General features: G+C 43.8%; 1 protein-coding gene across 2 annotated transcripts in view; it reads right to left on the reverse strand.

The window, feature by feature from the left end:
- Nucleotides 1-13,255, reverse strand: part of LOC309531846 (galactosylgalactosylxylosylprotein 3-beta-glucuronosyltransferase 1-like) — a 59,726-nt gene that overhangs the window by 23,405 nt on the left and 23,066 nt on the right. Inside the window, exons 2-3 of one of the 2 annotated variants that reach the window (XM_082221599.1) lie at nt 7,120-7,219; nt 2,289-2,510 (exon numbers count right to left, since the gene is read on the reverse strand). The gene's annotated coding sequence lies outside the window, so the exon portion shown is untranslated. The remainder of the gene's footprint in view (nt 1-2,288; nt 2,511-7,119; nt 7,220-13,255) is intronic. The other variant, XM_082221600.1, reaches the window with a different exon arrangement.

The raw sequence follows: 13,255 nt of genomic DNA on the forward strand, positions 1-13,255 counted from the left end.
TCCACTACACTCCTTGGCAGCAGTGTTAAATGTGTATTTTGTATTTGACCTACCTCCGTAATGTTTTATTTTGAAATCTTTAAGATAGCATTCTATTTTCTTGTTAATTATGTTGTTTTCATACAATCATAGAATTCTGGAGTTGGAAGGGACCTTCAGGATCGTCTGTTCCAACGCCCAGCAATGCAGGTATACATAGCTGTCCCATACGGGGATCGAACCTGCAACCTTGGCGTTATCAGCGCCATGCTCCAACCAACCGGTCCAAGATCACTGAGTATATATATATTATATGTGAACCTCTTCTGTAAGAAGTTCTGCTTTATTTTTTAATGTTCTATTTGACGTTTTAATGTAGGCTTGTAAACAACTTTGAGATTTCCCCCTATTTATAAATAGAAATGAAAAATAAAGATCATCAGAGGGAATAATCTTACCAGTGTTTTCCAATCACAGCAATGCATCACCTTGATCTGCTCTGCGCTTTTGCTAGTTCTGCTACTGATGCTTGCTTCCTTGGAAAATGCTGGGCATTTAACTCCTTCTGCCTTTGCCAATGCCACGCATCCACTCCCATTAAATCAACTCCGCACTTAAGTTTCTGTGGCTTTTAGTGCCAACTGAGCATCAAACAAGCCTGAAGCTCTTTTCCCTTTCCTTATAACTTACAGCCTATGCACCTGTCTTTCTGGTATTTTGCAAGTTACTTTCCTAAAGGCAACTCTACCATGCATGCCATTTTCATGCAAAATTGTTGACTGCAAAACGTCAGGGATGGGGGAATGACTCCCTTTTAGTTCTCCTCAAGAAAATCAACTTTAAAAAGTACCCAGCACAAAAGCCCCTGCACCAATCCTTTTGAATTATGGCAGCTTTCTTGCTTTGGGACACCTGTCTGATATGTATTATTTTCACACACAATTATTTTCACACCTATTGCCCACAAAACAATAGGGGAATTAAGTTAACTCTTTTTAAAACCACCTCCAAACTGTAAATGCTGCCCTGGCAGGTAAAGCACTGCAGATGTATTTTGGCAGAATTCATCCTCTTAGAAATGCCTGAAAACTTCACCCATTTCTGCCAAAAACAAACAAACTGGTCAATATTTTAATCTGGCAAGAGACATGAAAATGAAACAAATATTGGTCTTCATGAACTGAAATTCAAGCATGAACTAACAGAAAATGGGTGGGGAATCTTTTTTAGCTCGAAGGCCATATTCTTTTGTGGATTTTGCCAGAAAAATCATTGTTTCCTTAGCTCCTGGGGTGTGGTAACGCATCCATACAAAGTATATCCTGACAGGGAGCAAATGTTGAAATAATGGAGCTTGGGGAGAAGTTTGACTCCACACTCCTAGACAGTCCAATGAGTGTAAAAAGTGAACCATTGACACCCTGTTGCCGCTGAACCAGGGAAAACATGTTTGATAAATAGGCACTCTTATGGTCTGATCCTTAGTTCTCAGTAAAAATGCCAGGATTGCAACTAATTGCCTCTCTCTCTGTGTGTGTACACACATAAATTAAATAATATTTGTTTTTTAAAATATGGATCTCTTTAGGGATCTGGATCTCTAAAGAAGTTCCTATGCTGGACCATCTTTTTCTTCAAACACTAAAAGCATAGGATTTCTTTCTTCTGTACTAAAGCTATCGACACCTGAGCAAGAGGCAAAACTTCAGCGGGTGAAGCTTTTCCCTTCACTGAATTCCCACTCTAGAAAAAGGCTCTGATGCGGCAGCAGTTTTGCCTGTCATAAAGGTGCCAAAAGGCCCTGATGGAAAGAACCCAGCAAGTCTAACGAACTGTCAGCGCTACGTGCAAACAAGCAACGGACATCTTCCCATAATCAGCCTCATAATTACATTCAGTTACCTAGTTCCGGGTAGAGGAACAAAAACAGTTTCGGCAGTGTGTTAAATCTGTTTGTTCTTTTATGAAATACTTTCAAGTTAGCCAGCAAAAGCAGAACACTGGAAGCAGTAGCTGCAAGAGCAGAGCTAATAGGCAGGAACAAAGCAGCTACGTCATAATCCTGTCAGCCGTTTCCAATCCCTCTCTAGGATCGCAGTTTTGCTGATCAAGGCTGACAGGAGTCCAAGAACATCTCAGGGACTGCAGGTATCCCACCCCTGAGTCAGAGCTGTGATTCTCCTGCCCCTGCCTGCAATATGTGACTGCTGACAGTTTTGAAATTTAGGAGAAAACCCTATTCATAATAACGGCACTCCTTCCCTTGCTAGGCGAGCACACCTCATCAGCCATGCTGCAAAATGACTCACCAGTTATCTGTCACAACAGAGGGCATGCCTTGACACCAATGGCTTTGAGGAAGAGTGTCTAGCTGGCAGGTTTGTTTAGCCCCAGGGCCTTCCTGGGATCTGCCAGGAGTTGGTGTCCTCTGAGATGCTCCTCAGGTGCAGAGTGTATACATTTGGCACTTCCTTGCAGGCCTTCTTCCACATTCCTGTCTGTCAGGGGGGGACGATGCTTTCTCTGGAGGCCTAAGCAGACACAGACCTCATTAGTCACAAAGCAAAGTTTCTCACCTGCTTGGAAGAAATACGACCGTGGCCGTTCCTGATACGAAAAGCACAACTACAAGTATTTCATTTGAAAAGCTGATTCACATACTTACCAGGCATCTTCACGCGTCCCTGTGCTACAGCCATACGTTTACAAAGTCAATTACGTCACTGCTTTAAAAAAACAAAAACTGTTGCTAAAGGGTTGGATTTTTTTAAAAAAAATAAATCTATCTTGTTTTCTCTAGGCTGAGTACATACACAGGTGCTTCAAGCCTTTTCTCAGATGACAGGTTTTACTTGAGCTCTGAATCTTTTCTGATTTAGCAACATGCTCCTAGAACTGTGATGTTCCTAGTAATCTACATGAGGCCTTGCCAGTGCAGCGTAAAACATATTATTCCTGCTTGAGCCTTGGGTAGAATGTTTCCACAAACCAGAATTGAACTGGCCTTTTGTGCTGGAGTGTCGCATAGCTGACTCACATTCAGTTTGTTCTTCACCACGAGTCCAATCTTCACTTTACATGTGCACAGCTAGTCTTCCTTCCAGTGTTTAATTAGTGTTCTTTCCAAAGTTTACAGTGACATTTGAGAAAGACCAAGCAGTCATCATCAGTCTAGTGCTCCAATTGATGTCAATAATTTTGCCATTTTACCCCATCGTATAAAAAGGGAATGTTCTGAATGGGAAGGAGAGCACTTTCGCCATGACAACACATCTTTGCCAGCATGCGCTCACACCTCAAGAATATAAGGGTCGTCCTACTAGATCAGACCAAAGGCCTGTCTAGTCCAGCATCCTGTTCTCACAGCAGACAACCAGATGCCTATGGAAACGCCACAAACAGGATAGGAGGACAAACACTCCCCCCTCCACTAATTATGCCTAGCACCTTGTATTAAGAGGCACACTGCCTCTGACACTGAAGACAGCACAAAGCCATCATGACTGGTATCCATTGTTAGGCTTATTCCCCATGAATCTGTCTAACCCCCGTTTCAAGCTCTGGAAGTTGGTGGGCATCATTACTCCTTCTTGTGGGAATGAATTCCATGGTTAAATGATGCACTGTGTGAATAAATACTTCTTTTGTCTGCTGTCAGTCTTTCAGCATTCAGCTTCATTGGGTTTTAGTATTACAGAGAGGGAGAAAAACATCTCTCTCCATTCATAATGCTATACACCTTCAGGTCAGCTCTGGGTGCCCAGTGTGCGCTTGTGCTGTACCGCCCCTAATATTCCACTTAAAAACCTGGGAATGGAAAAATGCCATGAGAAGTTTTGATACTTAATGGCGTTCTGCAAAAACTCAAGCAACTTTTGTTAGGAGTTTAGAAGAACTGTGAAGGGCAGTGACATATAACAAAAACAGATGAATGGAAAACAATTAATGCAAATTAGGCACTGGGAGACGTAGAGAATGACTAAAGAACTATATGCAACAGGGAAAGATCCACAGCTGGCAGGGGAAAATGCTATTGTGAGTGTGCATTTAAATATACCAGGGACAAAAGAAATCCGAACAATGATGTAACTTGTTCTCATTACTAGAAGCAGAGGGCAAAACGGTTAATAGTGAGCAGTGAAAGCAGTTGTGTTTAAAACAGATTCCCAGATTAATTATGGAAAGGAGTGGGATGATGCATTCATGACACATAATGATGATGAACTACTTCCTGTTCCAACTGTATCAAGGGACAAACACAAACAGATTTAAACGAGCCAGCCTGAATAACTTGTTCCAAATCATATTTTGGATCTCTGAATACAACACATGCACAGAATAGAGCAGTTAACACAACATTTTCACCTGGTCCCTTTACTTTTTCTTGCAAAGACCCACTTCACTGAGACACGTGCTCACATGGCAACATCCCTTTAATTAACATGGTGTCAGATTTGTAACGTCTGAATGCACTAGATACTTTCTAGAGGGCTTTGCTCAGGAGCAATGAAATAACAGCAACCAGGGGCTGCTTTTTTTGACCTTTTCAAATGCTGCTCTAAAAACTATGATTTCAAAAGTACACCTACAGGACTCAAAGGATGAACAAACCAGTGTTTGGAAACACATCACGCAAGTATACTGGTCAGGTAGTCACAACTGGTTTCATTTGGGTGGCCACTTATACAAAGAGTCAAAAAATGTGAACTACATCACCAAAAAGAGACAAAAATGGGGCAGATGTGCATGACATTTGCATATACACTAGTATTAATAGTTTAAATGAAGCTTGTAAATGTTGGAACGGCTCTGAAAACTAGGATCAGAAATGAGCTCTCATCACTCCCTGTTCCCTTTCATCACCTTTCTTCTTTTCTGAAGTTTCCTCTTCTCAGCTCCCATATCTGTTAATACCTGCTTCAGAACTTCATTCCTAACCACCTATAACAACATTCACTGGCCGAATGATGGATGCCTTCAATATGCTGCCTAAGATCCTTGAGCCGATTTCCAATTATACACGTCTCGCTTTAATTTCAGTCATCCATCATCCATTTTCCTTTTATATAGAGATATCTAAAGGAGAGCTTCATAATTAAAAGTTTGAGACGCAGCCTTTGAAACAGATGCTTCCCCTTTAACTTAAGTGTTCCTGTCGTCTACAGAACCAGCTAATAATTGTGCGTGGGGGTTATGAGTCAGAAGGATTGGCTAAATAAGCATGGGGAACCTGTAGTCCTCCAGATGGGTTGACCAACATCTCCCATCATCCCAGCCCAGTGGTCAAGCTGCCTGGGGCTGATGGGAGATGACTATAGTCCAGCATCATTTGGCAGACCACAGGTTCCCATCCCTGTAGCCAAGGAAAGCAAGTATTGGTTTCAAGTCAAAGAGGTAAAATGAATATAATTTTGTATGTGAAGAAGAAGAAGAGGAGGAGGAGGAGGAGGAGGAGAAGGAGAAGGAGAAGGAGAAGGAGAAGGAGAAGGAGAAGGAGAAGGAGAAGGAGAAGGAGAAGGAGAAGGAGGAGACTCTTGGAATTAGCAGCCATTCAAAGATTGTTGACAGTGTGAACAAGCATGCTTTAGATCTCTCATTCTACACATATCTGCCCATATCTTTACAAACAAAATCTCTCCGTAGGAAGCAGATTTGCATATCCATCTGGAGCCCCAAGAAAAAGCACAGAGCACAACCTTCCATTTCACATGCTACACTCGGCAGGTTCGTTTTGAACAGTTAAGTATGATACTCAAATTATGGAGCAATTAATTTTAACCAGCTGCAAAGGTAAAGGGTGTGACAGCCTGTATACATGCCAGACAAGGGATTATCTCTCCATAAAGAAATCTGGCCATGTGACACAATTGGCCACATATATTTGTTAGTTTGTCCCTCAAAGCCGGTTTCTATAAAAACTTTATTGGATGATGTTATATACCGTAAATATGTGGTTCTTTTAATTGTCTTTTTTTCTTTTTTGTCACCTTTAAACCTTTTTTTGACCTTTTTGAGGTGATGAATTCTTTTTCTTCTTTTTTGTGCTTAATTTTGTTATACTTACCTTTACTGTGTGATTGTATTTTAAACTAATAAAGATTTATATTTTTTTAAAAAACAAAACAAGCAAACAAAAACAAAGCCAGTTTCTGTAATCGTTGGCTCCGGTGAGTAGGCCTTGGCAGCTGGGTTGCTGTCCAGCTGCTAGCTATTTCCATTCTAGCTGCGTGTATGAAATTGGCCCATACAGGGGGAGATGACTGGGATGGACGCTTTGATGGTGGCGATGAGAAGGAAAGGGGCTTCAAACCTCCAACTGCTGCTTATCTGGATTAGGCCCTTGCGCATAGTATTTATACTGGAAAGAAACATCCCCTTAACAGCAATGGAAGACATCCTAATGCAAAAAACACATTTGGATGGCCCAGTCTTTGCTGTGGCAGGCAAAGTTCCCAAACTGGATCATTCATATATGGACATATATATGAGCCTCTCTTGTTTCTTCCCCAGGGTGAATGGAGCTAAAATCACCTCTCACCAGTGTAACTACAACGCTTAGGTCAAATTCACCTCATACTTTTAAAGCATGTGGCTTTCCCCCAAATAATCCTGAGAACTACACCCTAAAGAGCTACAATTCCCAGCACCCTTATCAAACTACAGTTCCCAGGATTCTTTGGGGGGAGCTATGCGATCTTAGGGAGGGGGAAAAACACCTTTCTATCTGTACGCAGAAAGTGATTTTGGCTCTGATCACACTATGAAAGCAAGAAACAACCCTCCCTTCTCTGCATTAAACCTTCCCTGAAAGGATCACACACAAGCAAAGTACACACCCCTCTGATTAAAGTTCAAACTTAACACACAGCTGTATGTTTTATATCAAACAAACATCTCGCTTTGCTCTCAGAGGGCAGTGAATCTGAGTCAGGCTGTAAATGCTTTATCACATATTTGTAACCAGGTGTGTGATGATGCCAAGAAAGAAATAGGAACATTAATTTCAAGAGTGGGATTAAGGCCCTTTTCTCTATGCACCAGGCATGCGGTTGGTGTGCAGATCTGTGTGGAGTCTGGAAGGGAATTTGAAGTTTTTTGGTTGGTGAGATTCACACAAATATCTGGTGCCCCTTACGTTACCTTTAATGCAAACTGATAGGCAGGAACCGCAGTCCGGGAATACATTGGGGGCCAGCCTTTCTAATCTTCCTACATCCCTCTAAAGAGAACCAAACCAAACCTAGGAGAAGAAAAAGAGGAAGGAAGTTTAATAAAAGTTTTGCCACGCTCATGAAAACCAATTATTTATTTGTGCCACAGAGTATTTAATTGCAGAAAAATAAAACATGTTTTCTCTCCTTAAAAATGTTGCAATCTGTGTCTTTCAAAGGGAGAGTTTAAATCTATGACCCTTAATGATGACTGGAAGATCTGCACTCAAGTGTATTAGGCTGGTTGCGACAGTAGGTGAGGTTGGGGTGGACTTTCTGCTATGTGCTCATTCCAGTGGTGGAAATGGCATTGGGCGGGATCTCAAACATAGGAGGGACCCCCATATGAGGTCTGTGTTGGTTGGCCAGGAAAAAATAGCTATATGAAAAGGAAAGTTCCTGGATGCCAAGATCCATGCTTGGGGCAAGTACTCTTTGGGGCGAGAACCCCAGCAGAGATTTAAAATCACAAAATATGCAGCAAAGTAAAGCATGGAAATACAGGCTGTTAGACCTTTACAATACGCCCTTGTGAGTTCCTTCCAATGTTTCCCTCTTCCCCTAGCATAGAAAAAGACCACACATTTGCTAAGTTAAAAATGGCTTTCTTAATAACTCAGATTCATGTGCTTTTCCATACAGAAGTCAGAAAAGCTGCACAGGCAGTAAAACTCGTCTTAAGTTACTGTGGTGAAAGAACCTGAATTATTGGTATAGGAACACAAGCATGGCTTGTGAAAGCCATGTGGTCTGAGCTGCAGCAACCATCTCAGATCTCCTCACGCGTTGAGCTTCTCTGGTAGACCGAAGGAACAAAGACTTGATTGCACAGTCCCTCCCAAGGTGAGCTAAGTCTGGCAGGACAGCTTACTTTATGGTCTTAACCCCTTCATGCATAAGATTTAAGCATGTTGGTTGTATGAGTCTAGTTATTCCACAGTCTGGAGGTGACACACCAACCTAAGTACATTTTCCCTGCCACTTTCCTAATCGCAAAAGACATTTTTAAAAAATAATTGGACTGGTACCGCTTGGGCAACAGAATGCTTTAATCCACTATCATTGTGAAAACCTAAACTTCCCACTATCCACCTCACAAAGCTATGACGGTCTGGAGGTACCCTCTAGCATCCAGAGACTCAAACCAGGTTTGGACGTATCCTTAGTGAGCTGCCTAGGTCTGTCGATACTCAGGCCTCAGAGCCATGGAAAACCAGTCCCTGTGATTGGCAGCCTCTGTATAGGCCAGGCCTTTACTGGCCAGAACAACAAGAACAACAAGAACAAGAACAGCAACAGGATATTGGGCTTCTGTCCAGGCCTGATCAACATATCAGTGGCCTTTGCCCACTGCACATCAGATTCAGCCCTAGTTTAGCACAGACCCTGCTGAAGTCAAGTTCTAGCAAGGCTCTTCCTGGGCCTGGATTCAAGTCCAGCCATGCATGGCCCAGCCCTGACATTCAGATATGCACTACATGAGTATTTTTGCTTTTAAAAAAACATAACAGGGCAGGCAAATAACCTGCCCATCTGGCCTTAACAACAGCACTGGAAAACTTGGAGAAGTGATTCTTTTTTCCTTTCTTTTTCTTTTAAACTAAACAGGACACTGTGCTGGTGAGTACAGATGTGTCTGCCTTAAAATTTGTCACCAGTTGGTGAAACAAAGTCAGTATTGCAAGTCCCAAGCCCGGATGCACGAGCTGCAGTCAGCTGCATTTCACAGGCAAGCGTGCATTTGTGGGCCTGTGCCAGAAAGGATCTAATCAGATCTGTGCAAATGAATCCCGCACTCATTCGGTGCCTTGTAAACATGCACAGAAATTTGCCGCAGCTCGATGTGCCGGTTGCTTCCTGCTCTGCGGCTTCTTTCCCCCAGCAGCCCATAAACACCCTGAGAAAGTCCATGCAGATTTCATGAGTTGTTGGTGCTGGAAGATGCAGGCAGAAGGCAGAGCGGGGAGCCTTTCCTCCATTATTGATGAGGCTGACCTCTCTTCAGACAAGGGATGCATAATTCATGCCGTCTCGGGTGTCTCTGGTGCTTGGCAGCTCTTCTTTCTGCTCCCTGAAATCAGGAGGAACTTCCTGTTGCCAGTTGTCACCCTCCTCCCTCCACATCCCACTTGGAAGGGAAGGGCCATAGCTCAGGGGCAGATCATGTGCCCAGCATGTAGAAGGTCCCAGTTTCAATCCCTGGCATCTCCATCCCTGTCTGATATCCCAGAGAACAGCTGCCAGTCAGTGTAGACAACACTAAGCTGCCATCGGAACAGGGAAGGGAGGGAGAGGGGCGGTTGGGATACAGGGAATCTTCAAAAATCTTGCGAAGCAGTTCCTCTTCCTCTAGTGGGGAAGGGACCAGAGGATGCTGCTGGGAGCCCCAGCACTGCACCTCGTCAGTCTGAGGGTGGGGAAAGCCACAACTCCAGGGTGAAGGAGGGAAAGGGGCTAGAGGATGCTGCTGGGAGCCTCAGCACCACTCCTTGCCAAGCCGGCCAGGAGGGAAGCACTCCTCTTCCGTCGCCCACCTTGCGCACAGGTGTAAAACGCAAAGAAGGAAGGAAAAGGCTGGGGGTGACTAAGCTCTTATGTTGGGGGAGGACACAGAAACAACCACTCCCAGATTCTGCTAGCGATTGAGGCTGACATGAACTTGTGGTTCTGCACTGTAAATAGTTTTGCCCCATAATAAAACCTGTAAAAGACAGGTCTGAGTCCTGACTGGTTACTCGCGAGCAACCACCATTGCCATCTGACATAGAAGGACTAATGGTCTCAGCATAAGGCAGTTTCCTACTATCTTAGAACAAACAGATGTTTTGATATGGGGTCAAGTACAGAATTTGCTATGGATCTGTATCTTTTCACCCCCAGCCTGCTTCAAAACACCCAGGGTTTATTTTTTTCTATTTAAACTGTTTTCCCTGTGCAACAAAAGATGCCGTCATTACCGAGCAAGAGTTGTGTGCATTCCAGATATCTCTTTGGCCGAGTAATACTCGCTATCAGGATATTGTGTTTCCCCCAGCAACTACACAGTGGTGTTTTTATTACTGGGGGGGGGGGAAGCAGTTGTCTCTACTCCTCTGCTGTTAATGTCAGTTGCAACGGCGAGGGCTGTGTGAGATACAACTGTGCAGATGTCATATGTACCTGCTGGAGAGTGCCTGTGAGGGGCACAACAGTTGTGTGATTCTCCACCCACCCACCTGTATCTTGAAGTGGTAACGTCACAGAATTGTGTCACATTTTCTGTGCCCACCCCCCGAAAGAGGTAGGTCAGCCCATAAATACACACCTGAGGGGTGTGTGTGTGTGTACAAGTCCTGGAAAATCCATACACAGGATATATATTCATTATCTACTTTATTTGTCACGCTTATATCCCACTTTTCCTCCAAGGAGCTCAAGGTGGTGAATGTGATCCTCTCCATCATTTAATCCTGACAACTATCCTGTGATAGTTAGGCTAGGCTGAGAGGCAGTGACTGGCCCAAGGTTACCCAGCTTTGCGGCTGAGTGGGGATTTGAACCCTGGTCTTCCAGGACATAGTCTGCAAGGGCTATACTGGCTACAAAATGAGGTTACTAAGTTGGTCTTTGGCCTTTGGTTATTTGAACCTTGGTGGCTCATGCCTTCACATGCCACAGAAGGCTTCTTTGAAACAGCTACCCAGCTTATCTTCAGGTAACTCTGAAAATTCTGGCATGGAAGGTTGCATTGTTATAGGAAAATGGTAAAGTGCCAATAGACCATCAGATCCAAGGCAACGGAGTCAGTAGATCCCACACCTTTCCCCCAATGGACCACTGGAAAATACCTGGGGCTCTTGGTGGACCACTGAAATGATTTTTTTTCTCTGCAGCTTGTAGCATTTGTAATGTGCTGGGATACATTCCATGCAGTTTTTAATTGTATTTTTTATCGCCACTTTCATTTCTTAAATTGTATTTTACTATTTCACAATTTGAATTCTACAGAACTCAAATTGTAACCCAATAAAGATAAATACAAAAGGTAATAGAAGCAATAAAAATACAATGGAAATCCATATGGATGTTTTAATGCGGACCCACTTTTCTTTCAGACCACCTGAAAGAAAACTTCCAGTTCACAGTTTGGTAACTCCTGCAATAGTTGACAGCTGGCTTCTTCCAGTATTCCCTGATCACACTCCTCTATCTACCTAGAATCATAGAGTTGGAAGAGCCTGAGGGTCATCTAGTCCAACCCTCTGCAACAAAGGACTCTCAGCTAAAGCATCCAGGACAGATGCTTAAAAGCCTCCAAGGAAGGAGAGTTCACAACTTCCTAAGGTAGACTGTTCCACTGTTGAACAGCTCTTACTCTCAGAAAGTTCTTCTGTTAGTTAGAACCTCCTTTTCCAAAAGTTTAGTCAGAATCTCCTTTCTTGTTCTACCCTCCAGAGCAGGAGAATCGTATCTCCTCTCAGTTCCCTCTCTTCCCTCAACCATTCCTCATAAGGCTTGATTTCCAGACCCTTGATCATCTCGGTCGCCCTCCTCTGCACACATTCCAGCTTGTCAACGTCCTTCCTTAAATTGTGGCAGTCCAGCTCTTCTGTGGAGGATGAACTGGGGCTTAGATTCCAAAAACATGGGATGCTTTGTACAAATCTGAACCTTTTTAATACTTGATTAGACCGGGGACACCAAATGGTAACACAGCAATCGACACTTAGCATCCATTCTGAAAAAAGCAACGGAGCACAACCAATTTCTTTTCTTTTCTTTTTTTAAAAAAACCCACAGCACATTTTCCTGCCAGCGCACTGCAGTGAGGAGAGCTATGTTTGCAAAGACGTTCCTCCTCAGTTACGCGAAGGGGAGGTGGGCTAACAAGGGGATTCAAATCAGCTACAGCAGATTTATCAGAGCGGGTTCAACATACTGTTTGAGATTACGGTTTATCCATATCATTCTACGGACTGTGGGAGCAGCTGGTCACCAGGCACAGATCACCCTAAGAAACAGGATAACACTGACTCAAGGAGGTAGCTACTGAGATGGAGTTCTGCTAATCATGGGCTTGGCTTCTCCTTGCTCTTTCATTGTTATGCAGACTTAATGAGATAGTTGTTTAAGCAGATCCTTCCTCCCCCCCTCTAAAAGAAGCACATCTGTAATGAGCAGGTTTCTCACACTGCTTTCCGCATCAGAGAACGGCTCTGCGCAGATTTCCCGAACTGGTCCTCTTGTTATCTGTATTGTGTCAGAGCTCAGCTGCACGTTGGGGATGTACTGTTCATAAGGAAAGAAAAAGTTGCAGCATCCAAAGCAAGAGGGGGCAGGAAAGGAGGCAATGGTCACTCTGTTACAACCTGCATGGGGGTGTCGATGGGAGCAGTGGCAGTATAAAGGCACTGGGTGCCAATTCCATTTATTTAGCACATTTTCACCCCACTTTCCCACAGGGCTCCATGGAGATAACATTGAATTTATTTTTTTTAACTGCCAGTACAACACACACACATACACACAGATATAGACTCATAGAATTGTAGAGTTGGAAAGGACCCTAGGGGTCACCTAGGTCAATCCCCTGCAATGGGGTTTACGGAATCACCTCTCCTGGTAAGCCTTGCAGAGGACCTTAAGGTCTATGAATAACCATAGTTTAGAGGTCCCGGGCCTAAGGAAGTCAGACTATCCTCCACCATGGCCAGGACCTTTTCAGGATTTAACCTCCTTCCGTCGGGCCTGTAAGACCTACTTGGCCTTTAATTTGAATTCAGCCTGATCTTTTATTTCCCTTTATTTTATTTCGAACTGCTAGGTGGGCAGGAGCTGGGACTGAACAACGGGAGCTCACCCCGTCGTGGGGATTCGAACTGCTGACCTTCTGATTGGCAAGTCCTAGGCTCTGTGGTTTAACCCACAGCGCCACCCGCGTCCCGTCCCCTCTTTAGCTGCCTCCTAATACAGATTGTTTAGGCCAGGAAGAGGGAATCTGTGGTCATCCAGATGCTGTTGGAGGCCAGCTCACATCAGCTCTAGCCAGTATGGCTAATGGTAAGGGATAATAGAAGCTAGAGTCC

Source organism: Podarcis vaucheri, assembly GCF_965113315.1.
Source record: "Podarcis vaucheri genome assembly, chromosome: 4".
NCBI lineage: Eukaryota > Metazoa > Chordata > Lepidosauria > Squamata > Lacertidae > Podarcis > Podarcis vaucheri.